We start from the raw sequence: 17037 nt of genomic DNA, 5'->3' as shown, positions 1-17037 counted from the left end.
TAGAGTTCAAACCAACTGAATGGAACTCCTGATATTCATGATCTGAATGGATTTGGGCAAACATCCTAACTTGTCTGAGTCTGTCTCCTGATTGGCAAAACAAGAATAATACCTACCTTGAAAGGCTGCATTGTGAGTTAGGGAGAATACTGGCTAAGCAAGTAGTATAGAATTTTAATTACTTCACAAAGGAAACATTCAAGTTTACAGTCTTGTGACAAAATTAGTCTACTGCAGTGCTTGACACATAATCAGCACTCAGTACATATATGTTCAATGGTGAAAAGATGAATATGTTTGAGTCTAAGTTTGAGGCAGGTAAGGCAGCTATTATTATCTTAAATGCTAATATTGTTTATGCTAGAATCATGTTTACTTTAGATAATAGAAACTACATTTACATATCAATTCATTTAAATTAGGAAAAATAATGACATTTTGAACAGAAAAAGAGCTTCATCTCTGAATTATTTATATCATTTATGTATTTTGGGTATTTTCCATTTGTACACATATAGTAATCAAATAAATGGAAACCTTAAATGGAAAAAAGAAAAACAGCTTTTGGCCTATGGTATGGACCATTATTGTTGAATAATAATAATAATAAAAATCTAAAGAAAACTACTGAATGCTTTCTGTGGGAACTCTTATTTAATTACAAAGATTTAGCTTCTAAATATTTATGTGTGAATTTGAAACATGTGAGCAGTTCCCTTGATAGAGTGGACATCTGTATTCTATCCAGCCATTCCATTTATAATGAATCCATAAATTTAAAACAAATTTTAGAAATACATTCAAATGCCATTCGTGAATAGAAAGTTCCAATATACATGCTTTTTGATTTTCTGAATCATTATGCTCAAGAGAATAATAACCTATATAGAGACTTAACGCTCTAAACATCTACCTAGGAGCTACATCAATTCACATGTAGCCAGTCTGCAGCTTAACATTGTATCTCCAGTTTTGCTGGAGATTCACTTTTAATGGTCAGAGGACAGACATGAGTGAGTAGACATGTCAATGGGACAGACTGGGAGTGAAATATTCGGATATTTAAAAAAGATAGTGTGTGTACTCAGAGTGAGTTGAATTACTAAGATTAGGTACAAAACCACTTAGATAACATATCACGGCAGAGGAGGGACCAGAGTGAGAGGAAGTCTGAAATTGACTTCCCAAAAGGAAAGCAGTAGGAACCTATCTGATAGAGTTGAGCACATTTGCATAGATAGCACTTAGTACTGGCCATAAATCTCTGAGGATCCAAGGACCTGCCCTCTTGGTTGTGATTCTTCTTACCTTCCATAATGTTTTCCTATTATCTGGAAATTTATCAGCATGATATGTTCCAAGTTATTTGAGTCTTGGATCTCATTCTCTTAGTGAACAGCATTATTACATATGAAAGACGTTCTTGGATTGGGCATATCTAAGTACCTGGTAATATCACCAACATAGTACAATATCCATCAAATGCTAACTTCCCTTCCCTTCAAAGCCTTTGTCCACAACATCTTGACATCCAAATGCTTCTATCATCTTGCCTGTGAAAAGCTTGTTCGTTTGTTCTGTTCCGAGGTCAATGTCTTGTCTTCACAATCTCTCTTTCATTCCATTAGGGAATTCTAGTATTGACCTCATTTATGTTTCTTTCCATAAGACTTTGTATTTCTCTTATCATGCAAAACCACTCATCTTATACTATAGATAGAGTGAAATATTAGGGGAAGGAGAAAATACTAACTGCATAACTATTTTTAAGGCTATCAGGGGATGTTGCTATGCATCTGTTTATTTGATGATGTCATGGAAGAAATGGTTATAAAATATTTAATTGTTCAGAGACTAGGATTAAGATTCTTTAAAAAAAGGGGTGTGTAAGAATTACCCCTCAAACTTTAGGGAGATGACCTCCATGAGCAGGGAATTCCTGCTTAGAATGTGAGGTATCCTATTGAAAGTCTGTTCCAGAGACAGTGGGTAATGCCATGCAGATGTCCTCTGACAAAATCTCCTTCCCAGCTATTAACACTGTGTACTTATTTGAAGTACTCATTCTTCTCAGATATTTTATTGTCTATTTCTTAATTCACTTACTATATATTGTCATTCTGTGTTCCATAAGCTCCATATAGTCAGGAATCTTGTTTCATTCACCATAATCCTACCAGGACCCAGAAAAATATTTGGCACGTTGTAAATTTTGGTTGAACCAGGGAATTAATGAGTATGTGAATGAGACACACTGAAATTTTGCAAGGAAAAGGAATAACTTGGGGGCCTAGTATTCCCAGGATTTTTCTGATTATTATTATTATTATCATCATTCATTTATTATGATTTTTTTCACTACAATTGCAATTTTTACCAACATTCTTTGATTTTCTTTTCCAGACTTTTTTTGTCCTCCCTTAGATGGGGAGGGGCAGGTATTGTTCCTGGCATCAGCAACTCAATTCTTATTACTCCATAAATAATGTAGATGAAATATGTTAGTCCTTAAATTATTCCAAGAAATTATTGGTATCTTAATGTTATACACCTCTACAATGCTATAAATTCTTGAGTTCAAATTGAGCAGGGGAAACTAGCTAACATCGTAACCATGAACTTGATTTTATTTATCTTTATTTTTGTGCCTTACACATAGACAACACTCAATAAATGTTTAAAGAATAAAGAAAATGGGCTAAATGATTCTACTACACCTAGCCACCATCTATAACACCAATTCTTAAGGAAATGCATTGAAAATGACTTTGTACTGTAGATATATACTTCCTTGACCTTGAACATGTAGCAGCACCTTCCTAGCTACAGTAGTGGGCACTCTCAGGTTAGTGAAAGTGGGAGGAGGAATGTACCTCTGTGTAGCAGGGGAAAGGTGGCTTAGGGCCTTGTTACTCAAAATACAGTCTGCATCACCTGGAAGCTTATTTGGGATTCAGAATCTGGCCCCATCCCAGGACTTTTCAGTTAGAATCTGTGTTTTCATCAAAATCCTCAAATGATTTGCATGCACATTTAAATTTGAAAAGCAAGGATTTAGGAGAAGTAGCTCAACAACTATGTTACCTCAGACATCAGTAATGTCTTAAATATCTGCATCCGTACAAGACCTTTTAGATAGCTATATATTGGCAGACAGTAAAATTCCTCTTCAATTACTCTGAGGAGTAAAACTTCTTCCAAATTCTTATTTGCATATTCATCAATTTCCAGAAAACACACTCAATGTAGTGTTTTGAATTAATCAATTCAGTGCTTAAATGATGAAATTTGCAGCCTCAATAAAGCATGATCAACAGCTGCTGCCTTTCATTTCTGCTTCCATTAAAGGGGGCTTAGAAATACTCACCGGAAACTCATCATTTCTCTGCTTCTTGGCAAAAAATATCCTTATCCAGGAGTTGGCACAACTTCCAAGTTGAAAGAAGCACTGGATTTTACATCTAGAAACATCTGCTTTAATCTGTGCTTGAAATAAATGAGAACATAAACATCTTTTATTAATCTTTCTCTTCACATCTCTTCTATAGCACTTAGAGTCTAGGTCACAAAATTAACATCATGTGCTAGAATGCTTTGCACTGTAGTATGTCTCACAATTAAATTGTAACAATGTCAAAACAAGAATATAGAGAACAGGTGCTGTAGAAATTTAATGAAGAAATTTGGATTGCTGGGGTAGTCAAATAAACTAAGTAGAAGAGATTGGTATCAAATTTGGTACAGAAGGATGAAGATAGTGGACCGAAAAGGACATGAAAAAGTAAGGACAATGACAAAGATATGAAGAAATAATGAATAGCAAATTCAATTAGCGAGGTAACATGTCCATGATGTGTGATGATGAGACTCTCAATTAGAAATGTTGACCAAGACAGATTGCCATTAATTCCAACTTGAATTAGAATATTATCTGTGGTAAATACATTTTGAGTAAGTAACAAAATGGAAAAAAAGAAGTGTGTTAGGAAAATTCTTAATCAAGAACCATTTGCGGCATGCAAGTTTAGTCCTCGTGTTGGTATTGTAGCACTGAGTCTTATAAATGATTGCTGAATAGCAATTAATGGATATACTGTGTTTCATGTAATTTTCAGGAAAAGAAATTAGGTTCTTAAGCCAATGAACTCTGCAATATGTTTATTTGTTTCACAATTTTTAAAAGGGTGGTAGTGATTGATACAAAGTCATAAACAGAGACAACAGAGAAAACAAATATAAATGCAGGATATAAACACTTGTCTCAACATGACTGTAATTGGGACTCTGTTACATTCTTGAGAAATAACCACCAGGGTGAATCAAAGATAAGTTTTCCAGGATCAGTTTCTCATAGTATTATTATCCCTCTTCTCTTCACTATGTCAGAAAACCTAAGTTTTAAGACGACCTGAGACATTTTCCAGTCACTATGATAGTTTCTCTGCAGATGTTGGCAGAACTACTACAGAATCACCATGTCAAAACCTCTATATGAAACATTCATCTATAGAATAGTTATGATGATACAGACACTTCCTGGAACAGCATTAATGTTCTTAGGGGAACTCTACTTGACAGATGTGTATTTCCCACTGAAAAGAGTAGGAAGGTGATTTGGACTACTACTGGCCATGATAGGTCCCTTTGATAGAACTGTAGAGTGAATAAAGAGGTTCCTCTCCTTTGGAGAAGCTTCTTGTCAGAGGGAAGAGCCGACTTGATCCATGTAAACCAAGTTTTTCTTCATTTCCACAATTTGAGATTATGGTAAACTAATAGGAGAAGAGATGATAGTGTAGAATGAAGAAGATTGCTTTAATATCCCATTGCATCACGTCCAATTAGGACTAAGCAGAGGCAGGCTAGTGATCAAGAAGATATAGAAAATAAAACCTGTTGGGTAGGGGAGTGAAAAGTCTAATTTTATAACCTAACTTATATTTATTAAATTACCTGAATCATTAAATATTGGACTGTTGGAAAAGCAAGAATTGTAATGAATCAACCACTCAATCACCATAAACTATTTTGAGCACCTAGAATGAGTTCAAAATAATCCAGTTAACTTTCTTTCATTTGTTTCATACACTCAGTGATCTTACGTGTTCTTTTAGTGTAGAGCTTAATCCAATGATACTGATACTATGATTTGTCCATCAGAAACACACAATAAATACATGTTAATTTATAAGATAAGCAAGAGCTGAATCTATACTTCCATGGATAATGAGAGTAGAGTTTCTCTCACTGCTGAATTGTGTTTTTCATCAGCTCAATGTGACAGAAACTGAATCTTAAGATGAAAATTGAACAAAGATTGGTATACTGAAAAGGAATCTTAGAGGCTCTCTAGAATAGCTTTCTTTTTAGTGCCTGGATCTCTTATTGTTCTACATGTATGCATTCTGACTTGTAATGTGATTCTCACAAGTCTGACTTCATATTTGGTTAAAATACAAAGTCCTTTGTGTAGTGGGATCTGAGAAGCTTCTAAAAGTTGCCCCTTCAGGATACAGATGTATGAAGCTGATGAAGAGTTTTGATTTCTATTTGCAGAGCCAATAAGGAAATGAGAGGAGAAATAAGAAATAAACCTGTTTCCACCAACTGATCCCTAGAATTACTAGATCCCTTTTTGTGTAAATTGAGGAATTTGGCTAAAAGACAACTGAATGTTAACCAGACTGCACCTTAGAATCACATGGGGACTTTAAGCATTTACCAAGGTTTAGTGATTATCCTGAAATACTTTAATTTAACTGGTCTGAGATGCTCCTGGGTATCTGTAAGTTTAAAAGATCTTCAGATTGTTCTAATATGCCATTGGAATTGTGAGATCCTGAGGTGGTCTCCAGTTCTAACATTCCAAGAATCTGGAAAACAACAGGTCTGGTAAATTCCCAGGTTTAAGGCACTATAGCTTTAATCATCTATTGTTACTCGAGAGGAAGAGGTTCCTACGTGTCGTATAATGCAAGAATTCACTGTCTCATACTCTAGCTATGGGAAACTTAATGACATTTCCAGTAAATCCAATCAGTCTCCCAAAAGAAGAAATCATGCTCTTTGGTGATATCAAATTTCACCATGAACATGAATCCCTGAGTATTTCTTCCAATTTTAGCTAATATTACATAATCTAAAAGATTATACAGATAAGAACTGATTATTTCTCAAAAGTTGGATGAAATTAGCTCCTATCTTATTCCTTCTGTGAAAAACAGAAATATTTGTTGGTAGACAACTCTATAAAGAAAATTCTTTTATGGCGCCTATAAATCCTTGCAAAAACACTACAAATGGTAAAATAATTCGAGTGGGTTATTGTCACACGAAGATATTAGTTGGAACTTATAAAGCTATTGTTGGCCATGAGAGATTGTTATAAATATGTTTTTGTGTAAATTGCTGAGGAAATATAGAAGTGCATTATTATTTTGGATTCTGTTTATTGGGAATATTTTGGGAACTGGAAATTTAATTAGCTGGCTGACTGGATTTAAAGGTGACTGGCAAGTACAATCCTTCACAAAGTATAATTTTAAAAATATTCAGTTTGATCTCAGAGTTTATTCTGTGGCTTTGTCCCTGATTGAATTTGTAGGACTAGTTACTGCAGTTAATCATTCTTAGAAGCCTAGGGCTTAATTTATGTGTATCTTTTGTTTTGAAGAGCTGTGGTTCTCTGCCTTGTAAGGCCTAGCTTAGAGTAACTCCAGTTTGGAGTAGGATAAATGTTTCTCACAGGTGAACATTCCCTACAGTTCTGTTACAGTGTTGTCCTATAAGAGACTGTGTTCTTAGCAGAAGCTAAGACAATTCTCTCCTAGGTTCAAAGAACAAAAAATGTTGACATGAGGAAAGCTAGAGCAAGAAGCACTAGAGGAGGAGGAGAAAGGACTTAGGTAATGGGAATGATGTCAGGAGTCATTCTCAGGTCAGTATCTACTCTGTACTCAGTACAATTGTCTGGCACCCAGTTTTCATCAGCCTGGAGTGTTTTTATATATTGGGTACTTTCCCTACTTGATTTTATTTATTCCTCATCACAAATATCTGGGGCTTTCTGTGTTCCTTTAGGCCCAAGTACCATAGTCTTTGCCTTGGGACTTCTTTAGGTGGTCACCTCTGGCTTCTCTTTAGCAGTAATTTTCTTCTAGTCAAGGGGATTTGTTTATCTGAGGCCCTTTCCCTTTCTAGAGTAATGTTCCAGGTCTTTGGGACTGAGATATTCCTTGTCCAAATGGCTTTGAGTCCACTTCCCAGGACAATGCAATCCTCATGCCCAAGGATAAGTCACAACTGTAAAAACAAAACCTGAAGGGAGGCAACCCAGAGCTGGTATGGAGTCCCATGTTGTGAGGAAACCATTTGCCTTCTATCTTGTTGATCCATCAGCCTCAGTATTATTTCTATCTCATACCTCAAGAAAACTACTTAAGCTCTGACTATCCTATTCTCATTTCAGCCAGGGAGAAGAAGAAATGGATGAAAAAGTCCATCTTCTTCCTTCAAGGACACTTACAAAGCTCTCCTTACATCTCATTAGCCGTAATTTGTGTGGTTGTCTGTGTGTGTGTGTATTTGTGAAAGAGAAAGAGAGAGATAGACAGAGAGAGAGAGAGAGAGAGAGAGACTGAAGGAGGTAGAAGAGGTCTCGTTAAAGGCATTGTTATTTTGTGTTACCTGGCACATTTATTGAAATGACATAAATTTATTTAAATTTGATATTTTCATTGTGTACTATTTGTCATGTTTTATTCCTCTCTCTACTCAGAATGATTCCACCACCTTTTTTTTTTATCGCATGACTTCTCTAAATCACTTGAGGTTATTATTGCATGTTTTCTTCACTCAGGATTTCTATTCTTTTAGCGGTTACTATCAACATTCAAATGAATATTTAATAAAGTAAGCCTCTTTTCATAGCACTGGAGTAATATAAAAAGATGGGATGACCTTAAATACCTTGGGATGGGATGATGGGATGGTGAAATACCTTGTCAGTATTTCCTTTCTTCTCTGAGGCTGAAACAAATTGACAGGCAGAAAAGCTAGATCTAGAATCACTGAAAGAGGAGGGAAATGTCTTACGTAATGGAGGGAATGATGTTCAGGAGCCTGGGTACTTGGGGCACTAGGGGCACCTGTTGTCTGCTATTTTAACTCAGCTTTGTTACAAATAAAAACCAATTATTAGGGGATCCCTGGGTGGTGCAGCAGTTTGGCGCCTGCCTTTGGCCCAGGGCGCGATCCTGGAGACCCGGGATCGAATCCCACGTCGGGCTTCCTGCATGGAGCCTGCTTCTCCCTCTGCCTGTGTCTCTTCTTCTTCTCTCTCTCTCTCTCTCTCTCTGTGACTATCATGAATAAATAAATAAAATCTTTAAAATAAAAAAAAACAATTATTATTTTTTACACCACTGATTTATCTTTAGATGTGCAGCATGATTATTCTTTTTACTTACCAGTCTCACTTTCATTTCAGGTATTCTTTCTGGAATATATTTCTTCTTCTTCTTCTTCTATTAGATCATTTAAAAGTTCTTAAATTAAAGTTTTTGTCTGAAAATGTCTTTGTTTTCATTCTTGGAAATAGATATTCTGAGTGACCAAAGTATAATTGGACGCTTACTTCCTCTCTGAATTTTGCACATATATTTTGCTCGTTACTTGCTGCCTTTATTCTCTTGAGAATTTGTCATTCTAATCATGCTTTTGTTAATATTTTTTGCAGCTGTTTTAAGATCTTTTGTACTTTGCAATTTCACTATGATTTGTTTAGATAAGAATTGTTTTAATTTATGTTGTTTGGAATTCTTTGGCTTTCAAATGCCATTATTCATCACTTAATACTAGGAAACTATCAGGTGTTATCTTTCTCACTATTACTTCTATATAATTGTTTTATTATTTCTTCCTGGTATCTATTTTAAAAATATTTTTGCATCTTCTCACTTTATTTTCCATGTCTCTAACATTTTCCTTCATATGTTTTATTTCTCTATTTCTGTGCTGCATTTTGTGCAATTTCTTCTGATCTTTCTCCCATTCACTGATTCTCTTCAGCCCTGTCAAACTGCTATTTAATGCCCCAGTAAATTGTTAATTTTAATTATATTTACTTTTTAAATAACATCTCCCTAGTTCTTAATTAAATATATCTAATTAAAAAAATAAATATATCTAATTTTCTTTTCTATTTTTGGGTAATCTTTTTATCCTAATATATTTTCAATTTGGTCTCATTTTCCTAAATTTGTTAAGCATATCTCTTCAGTGTTCTTTTTTGAACATTTTTAATATCGGAACTTTTGTAATTCTGGTAATGTTGTTTCTGTTTCTTCTCATTCGTGGTAGTTTGTTTTCCTTTGTTTTTAGCATATGTTTAATTGAGAGGCCATATTTGTTGACATCCTGTGTTGGGTATGTATTTTTCCAGGTAGGTTTTTGGCTTGCTTTTTCAAAGTACCTGGTTGAAAAAGATTTAGGTCCAATATAATTTGTAATTCTTGGCTTAGGTATTGCGAACTGAACAAATATAGTAGATTTAGACTGCAAAATATTTGAAGGCCAGATTTGACCACACAGTCTCAATGAAGTTCTTATTTACAAAAAAGACTCCACTTAGTGCTAAAGCCAAGTTAAACACGATACTTCATTAATGTTACAATTTACCTGTATAGAGTCTCTTTTTCTGCTATAGCTATTATTGTATGTGATTTATTCAGCTCTTTGCTTTTGAAGCTGTAGGTAATGTGAGATCTAGATATACTCCTACATTAACTTTCAATTCCTGCTAGCATAAATCTGTGGTCCTAACTTCCTGATTATACCTAACTTGAGTTATTTCCTTGATTTTCTGCAAGCTCATCTAGTAGTTTGAAAGAGTATTTTGAATTATTTTTTTAGATGTTCCAGAGCAGGAGAATTTTGCAATTTCTAGGCCATTATAATTTTGGAAACAGAAGACTCATATTAAGCCATAGAAAATTGTTCTATTTTCAGTAGGAATACATTTTAAAAAGAATTTAAAATACCACCAGGCTCAAATAAAATTCCATGATTTTCAAGATGCTTATATTAAATGAGTCAGACAATGATTTTAGGTATGATTAAGTGTTATCAACATGATTGTGATAAAAACCCATCTGAAACCAGGCTGCCTCACTCTTTCACTTAGTAGCTATGTAAACTTTGGCAGATTTATTAGTGTCTTTGAGCCTCATTTTTCTCCTTAAAGGAAGGATGGTAGGAATAACAACAATCTCTTAAGATTTCTCTGTAGAATGAATATATTGGTTCATGTAAAATACTTAGAGAAATGCCTAGTACATGATAAGACTAAAAAAAATGTGATTGTCATTACCTTAATAGGTATTGGTGATAAAAATTAGCAGATTTAAAATGAAGTAGTTTAGAATAGGTCATCCCAAAATGTGTTGCTTTGGCATGTGTACTCTAGCCAGTCAAGACCTGCAGACCTAAGAAAAACTTTTACCTCTCCCTTAAACTACCAGAAAATAATTTAGAGAGGGGGCCTAGCCCAGAAAGAGAGCTACGACCAAGAGATAACTACTTTTTTTTTTAATCTGAGTGACCTGACAAACATTTAATTACCAACATCTACTCTTCTAATCATCCTGTGAATCACCATCTTCTCTTTTGAAGCCCCAGGTCCTTACCCAATTCCTTAGTTCAGTACGGCATATAAGTCTCACTTGCCCAGCTTGCTTTGGGGTCTCCTATTCTTCTGGGGCTCCTATATGTGTGTAATTAAATTGACTTTTCTCTTGTTAATCCATCTTATGCTAATTTAATCATTAGATCAGCCAAGAATCTAGAAAGGTAGAAGGAATTTTTTTCTTCTCCAATACAAATTAATCATGTAATCAACAGCATAAAAAAAAGGAATGATAGGCAACATCATTTAATATTTGGGCCTATATATTTCATGCTTCCTTTAAAATGACCTGAGTAGCAAAGCTTTCAATAAATGAACAAAAGATAGATTTAATAGTTTTTAAAAATAAGGCTTGAGTTAGAGTGTACATTTTAAATACACCTCCAAGCAAATATAGGAGAAATTGACCTTAAAAAGCATATATACTTAACGTATATTTTAGTTAAATGACATCCTGAATATATTAACCTGACTATAAATGGTGTTGCCTTAATTTAGGTTTGATATTCAAAAGTGGCTTTGACATAAGTTTGATCATCATTTTGGAAAACTCAAGTTTGTAACAAATGGTTTCTGATATTAGAATGCATTTTCTATTAATATTTATTTATCTTATTTAAAAATATTAATATTTTACAGGCAAAGAGCACTTCTTATCTCCAGTATTTCAAAAGTAGGGGTTTTCAGCTATAAGTATGTTGTTAAAATTATATTTAATCTCTTTTTCCAACCTGCTGAAGAGAAACAGCCTGAATTAATATTACTCCATATAAAAATATGCACTGTAGGTTTGCTGAAAAATAATTTAAATTCTTCCCCTCTGGAGGAATATGTAATGCATCATTTGTTATTCAGTGCACCTTAGGACATTCATGCTTGAAACTTCATAGAAGAAATATTTAGGTTAGGCATTTTGTTTGGTGATGGCGTTCTCTGGAAATAAAGTAAGCCCTCTCTAACGTGGGATACAAGAATTTACTTTTTTATATGCCTATTCATCAAGACTGATAGTTTGTTTTAGGGCTATATCAATCTTGAATCCCTCATGTTAGACATAGTTATGAAAAAGATGGAATTGAGTGTTGAGGAATTAAAAGTAAAAGTAAAGAAAATGAGAGATAGGAGTACATTTTCCCAGCGTGTTATTTTGAGGTAAAAAGAAATTGTAACAAAATAAAGCTAGCTTTATAATTCTGGAGTGCTGCAGAATTTGCCACCCCAAAATATGCCTTTTTGGCATAAGGATTATTTTAAAGATATAGCAGATATAGAAAAAGCTCTGAAAGCCTAGTAAAAATTATCAATTTGTAAAGACGTTTATAAGGAAAAATCTCTATTTGTAAGATTGTCTCCCTCTCAGTACTAAGAAGAGGAGAATGAACAAATCTCTAGAAACTCTCATCACTGGAGAAGGCAGGACTTACATCTGCATAACAGCCATACTTTTATTCACTGCGCTTTTCCTAGTAACCTTCCATAACTGCATCCTTTCCCCAACATCTTTCTTTTGGCTTAGCTGAAGATGGTATCTAGGGTGGTGGCTTGGGCCATTTTAGTTACTCGGTTCATTTGTACCTTTGACCCCTTCTCACCCATTTCGCCTATTCCCTAACCCTCCCTCTCTTCTAGCAACCACAATTCTATTTTCTATATCTATGAGCTTTGTTCTGTCCATTTGTTTTGTTTTTTAGCTTCCGTGTATAAATAAAATCATATGGTATTTATATTTCTCTATTTCACTTAGCATAATACTTTCAAATACTTTCAAAGATCCATCCATATTGTTGTGAATGCCAAGATTTCATTATTTTTTATGGCTGAGTAGTATTCTAATGTAGATATATATATATATATCATATCTTCTTTATCATTTATCCATCAATGCACACTTTGTTTTTTTCCATATCTTGGTTATTGTAAGTGATGCTGCAATGAACATAGGGGCATATTTATCCTTTTAAAATAATTTTAATCTCCTTTGCAAAAATACCCAGAAGTGGAATTGCTGGATCATATCCTAGTTCTAGTTTTAAGTTTTTGAGGAATCTCATTCTGGTTTCTACAGTGGCTGCACAAATTTACAATCCCATCAAATGTCAGGTGATACCTTGCTGTGGTTTTGATTTACATTTCTCTGATTAGTGATAATGAACTTTTTTATATGTCTGTTGGTCATCTGTACGTCTTCTTTGGAAAATGTCTATACAGATCCTCTACCCATTTTGTAATTGGATTCTTCTTTTCTTTTCTTTTCTTCTTTTCTTTTCTTTTCTTTTCTTTTCTTTTCTTTTCTTTTCTTTTCTTTCCTTCCTTCTTGCATTTTATTTGCTATTGAGTTATATATGTTCTTTATATATTTTGAACATTAACCCTTTATCAGATATATGATTTACAATTTTTTTTTTCATTCAGTAAAATGACTTTTCATTTTGTTGTTGGTTTTCCTTGCTATGCAGCTTTTTAGTTCGATTTAGTCCAAATTGTTTGGTTTTGCTTTTTTGCTTATATATATGAGGTACATATAGTATTGAATTTCTGTTTGTTTTTCTCATGTTAATCTGTCTTTTATTATAGGGACATCTCAAGTAAGAGCCTAAAAGTGTAGAGGAAAAATTATTTTTATTCTCCTACAATTTCAAAATCGGCGTTTGTTGTAAGTATTGAGGAACTATTAATATCGGATGAAAATGATTTGCTATATCTTGATGACTGCTTAAGAGAAATTCTCACAATTGAAGCACAGACTCTGCAATTTTTAATATCAAAAACATTTTGAAAAACACAACTATAGCAAACTCAGTAGGAAAAATCAAGTTGACCGAGTACTTCATAGATTACTTACAAATCGGGGGTCACAATGGGAACCTAAAGGTGGTGTCAAAAATTTTTAAAAAGATGGGGCACTGAGGTGGCTCAGTCGTTCAAGCATCTAAGTCTTGATTTCAGCTTAGGTCATGATCTCAGGGTCCAGATTGAGAACCAGATCAAGCTCTGTGCTCAGCAGGGAGTCTGCTTGAAAATTTCTCTCCCTCTCCCTCTACCCCCTCTTCCTGCTCCTCCCCCTGATCTCTCTCTCCCTCTCTCTCTCTTTCTTTCTCAAATAAATAAATAAATCTTTTAAAAAATTTTCAAAACGACATTTTCATTAAAAATGACCAAACAGAGCACCTGGGTGGCTCAGTTGTTGAGTGTCTGCCTTTGGCTCAGGTTGTGATCCCGGGGTCCGGGGATGGAGTCCCACATCTGGCTCCCCACAGGGAGCCTGCATCTCCCTCTGCGTATGTCTGCTTCTCTCATGTGTCTCTCATGAATAAATAAATAAAATCTTTAAAAAAAATGCCTAGACAAAAGCCTAAAATTTCCTGTGAACCAAGAACATTAATTGTATTTGCTAAAAGTTAATTATAATTATTACTGCTAATGTAAGTTTTGAGTTATGATTGATAGTCTCTTTATTTTTATTTTCATGCATGTGAATAACAGTCTTTCTTAGGTTTACACACAGACATGGTCCTCCGGTTTCTTTTTCTCATAAAGGTTAAAATTATTCACGCACACATTTTCTCAGCAAGGTGAATCTCAGGAAGACTTTGCTTTTAGGTAAAGAACATTGTCTCTGAATTCTATTTCAGTAAGATGAGGTTTTAATTTGCATCCCTACAACAACTTTAAGATTCCAAAGTTACCATCGTTCTGCTTATATCTCTGTCTTTATAGGTAATACTTCATGAAGTAAAAAGCTACAAACATAGTAGAGAGATATTCAATAAATCATGTAAGTATGTACAAATTAGCCAAACCGACCTAGCCAAACAGCAGGTTCTTCTAAAATCAGAAATTGACATGTTAACATTATTTCTCTGTGCTCAGCATCAGATGCCTGATGCAACAATGCCATCCAAATATCAGGTGCTTTAACTGATTAGTTACTATAACCAGTTCATTGTTTCTAGGTTAATTGAGTGAGATGAAAGATTCTCACTCAATTATCTACTTTATATCACTATTTTTCAAAAATGAAAGGATCTGTCTTCATTGTCCCTGGCTATCTCAAGTGGGAATCATAGGTTTTCCCACCATTATTATTTAAATACTGTGCCATTTAAATTGATTAACAATCTAACCCCATATAAATAAAATTTTACTGAAGAAAATTCAGTTTAAAGCTTATCCTTTTCACTGAAGCTCCCTACGTGAACCACATTAAGGAAGTGGATCCTCAACACTCAGAACAACCTTTGGCAGGAATTTTCTTCTCTCTAAATGTTTCTTCAAGGCCTTCACATTTCCAACACTGACTACCTTGGATATATTGACTACATTACCATGAAATGACTTTAGGCCACCTTTAATAAGTCCTGCATGGGTGGTCTTTAGGATAGGCGATTACCTGGCATTGATTGTCTTTAGTTATTATTCTAACTCAGGCAGAATCCCTTTTAACATCTTTTTACATTTACTAATGCAAAAAATATTTATACCCAACCGGTACTCCAGACACTGTGCCAAGACATGGTAGCATTGATATAAATCAGGATTAAGTAATGCTAAAATAAATGATATTAATGGAATAATTGTTTTTAAGAAACATGCAAAGCCAGAAAAGTATAATGAATCAGACTTTAATATTTATTCAGAGATTTGATTTTGTTTCACCAGTGTCAGCTGCTTTTTTTTTTTTTTAATATATAATACATTACTACCACCTACTTTTCAGATCCACTGAAGTTTCATGTAGTCTCAACCATATCTTTTATGGAAAAGGCTCAAGCCTAAGATCACACTTGCATTTAGTGTTTTTCAGTCTGATGCAACACTTTAGCCTTTCTGTGCTCTTATCAATCTTGATACTTTTGAAAATTGCAGGCCCATAATTTTGTAGAATGCCCCTGGATTTTGTTTGTCTGATGTTTCCTCATAATTAGGTTGAAAATATACATCTTTGGCAGGCCTGTTAGAGGGTTGATGCTGTGCTTCCTTCCTTGCCTTTCTCGGCCTCATATTTCAGTTTGTCCCATTATTGCTGATGTTTGCTTTGATCATTTCATTAAAGAGGTGCCTTTCAGACTTCTTCATGTAAATTTACTCATTTTGCTTCTGTAATCAAGAGCACTTTATTAATGTGTTTATTTGTATCTTCACGGATGCTTACCTTCCTCTAACTCATCTAATGTTTCTCAAATGATTTTTCAGGGAGAAACGGAATGAGGAAAATAAAGAGTAAAAACAAAAATATTTTAGTTAAACTGAGCTTTTACGGGGCAGGAAACTTGAATCTGGGATCCAGGAGGGTTAAGTGAGAAAGCTGGGGCCAGAAGCCATGAATCCTCACTCCCAGCCAGGACCCTGACATAGCAACAAACTTCAAATCAGTTTTTATTATTGACCATCACTATCATGAGTGAGTTTTTCAGTGCGATTTATGGCCATGAAAAAAATCTTTTTCCAACCAAACTTAAAAGGTTCAAATTTTTAAGGAACGCTCTTGTTACGACTTTTGAGACATGAGACTATAATCTTCTACATTTTGTTCTAGAGTAAATTATTATCTTCTTCCTAAACATGTATCCACTGAAGCTTTCTCAAGGTGATAAGACTTCAAAAACAATGATTCCTTGTGACAAAAAATAATCCATGTACATGCAGAACCAAAATTTTAGCATGGAAAGAAATCTACAGAACTTAGCTAAAATATAGTGATTCCTGGATCTACACTCAGAGATTTACACAGTAAGTGTGAATTGAGTTCTAGAGGTCTGTATTTTAACAGTGAATCAGAAGTTTCCCATGCAGATGGGCCCAGAAACACACCATGGAAGCACTGAAATTAATGTAAATTAACCATTAAAAGAAATAAAGCTGATAGAGTTCTCATGCAACCTAAGGAAAGGATAGGAGACTGATTATTTAGCTGAGGACTTACAATCAGTTCTTATCCAATGATTGTAGGTAAAAGTAGATTTTATCAGTATATCATAGGGTTAGCTATAAAATAAGAAATCACGGTATATTTCTTGGCCTCATTGCTTCTGTACCAATTCAAGAAATGACCCTTTTTGAAAACTCCCTTATTGCATTGTACAGAACTTGATAGTTCATATGAGCCATCATTTTTTCCCCTTCAAATAAGGAAGTCAGAACATAGAGAGTTTACGGTATTTTCTAAATAGCACAGAAGTAGTTGCTAGAAAACCAGGTCTAGAGCTTATTGCTCCAGTCTTAGGACCTTTTTCATTCTTCCATTGCACTAAGCTATATAGTATAAATCTATATGCCTTGTCTTCAAAATAAAAAGTGGTCATGGTACATGGTAGATATAATTAGTCTTTTTTTGTAAGTTTACCCTCATATTT

The 17037-nt window shown here is 34.3% G+C and overlaps 1 long non-coding RNA gene across 1 annotated transcript in view; it reads left to right on the top strand.

The window, feature by feature from the left end:
• The first annotated feature begins 244 nt into the window (after positions 1 to 244).
• Positions 245 to 17037, top strand: part of LOC144316871 (uncharacterized) — a 207965-nt gene continuing 191172 nt past the window's right edge. Inside the window, exons 1-2 of the long non-coding RNA XR_013382706.1 lie at positions 245 to 318; positions 13259 to 13337. This is a non-coding gene — a long non-coding RNA (uncharacterized LOC144316871). The remainder of the gene's footprint in view (positions 319 to 13258; positions 13338 to 17037) is intronic.

The sequence above is a fragment of the Canis aureus genome, chromosome 7 (genome assembly GCF_053574225.1).
Source record: "Canis aureus isolate CA01 chromosome 7, VMU_Caureus_v.1.0, whole genome shotgun sequence".
Classification (NCBI taxonomy): Eukaryota; Metazoa; Chordata; class Mammalia; order Carnivora; family Canidae; genus Canis; species Canis aureus.
The sequence above is the reverse complement of the archived record's forward strand: the minus strand, read 5'-3'. Positions and strand labels throughout refer to the sequence as shown.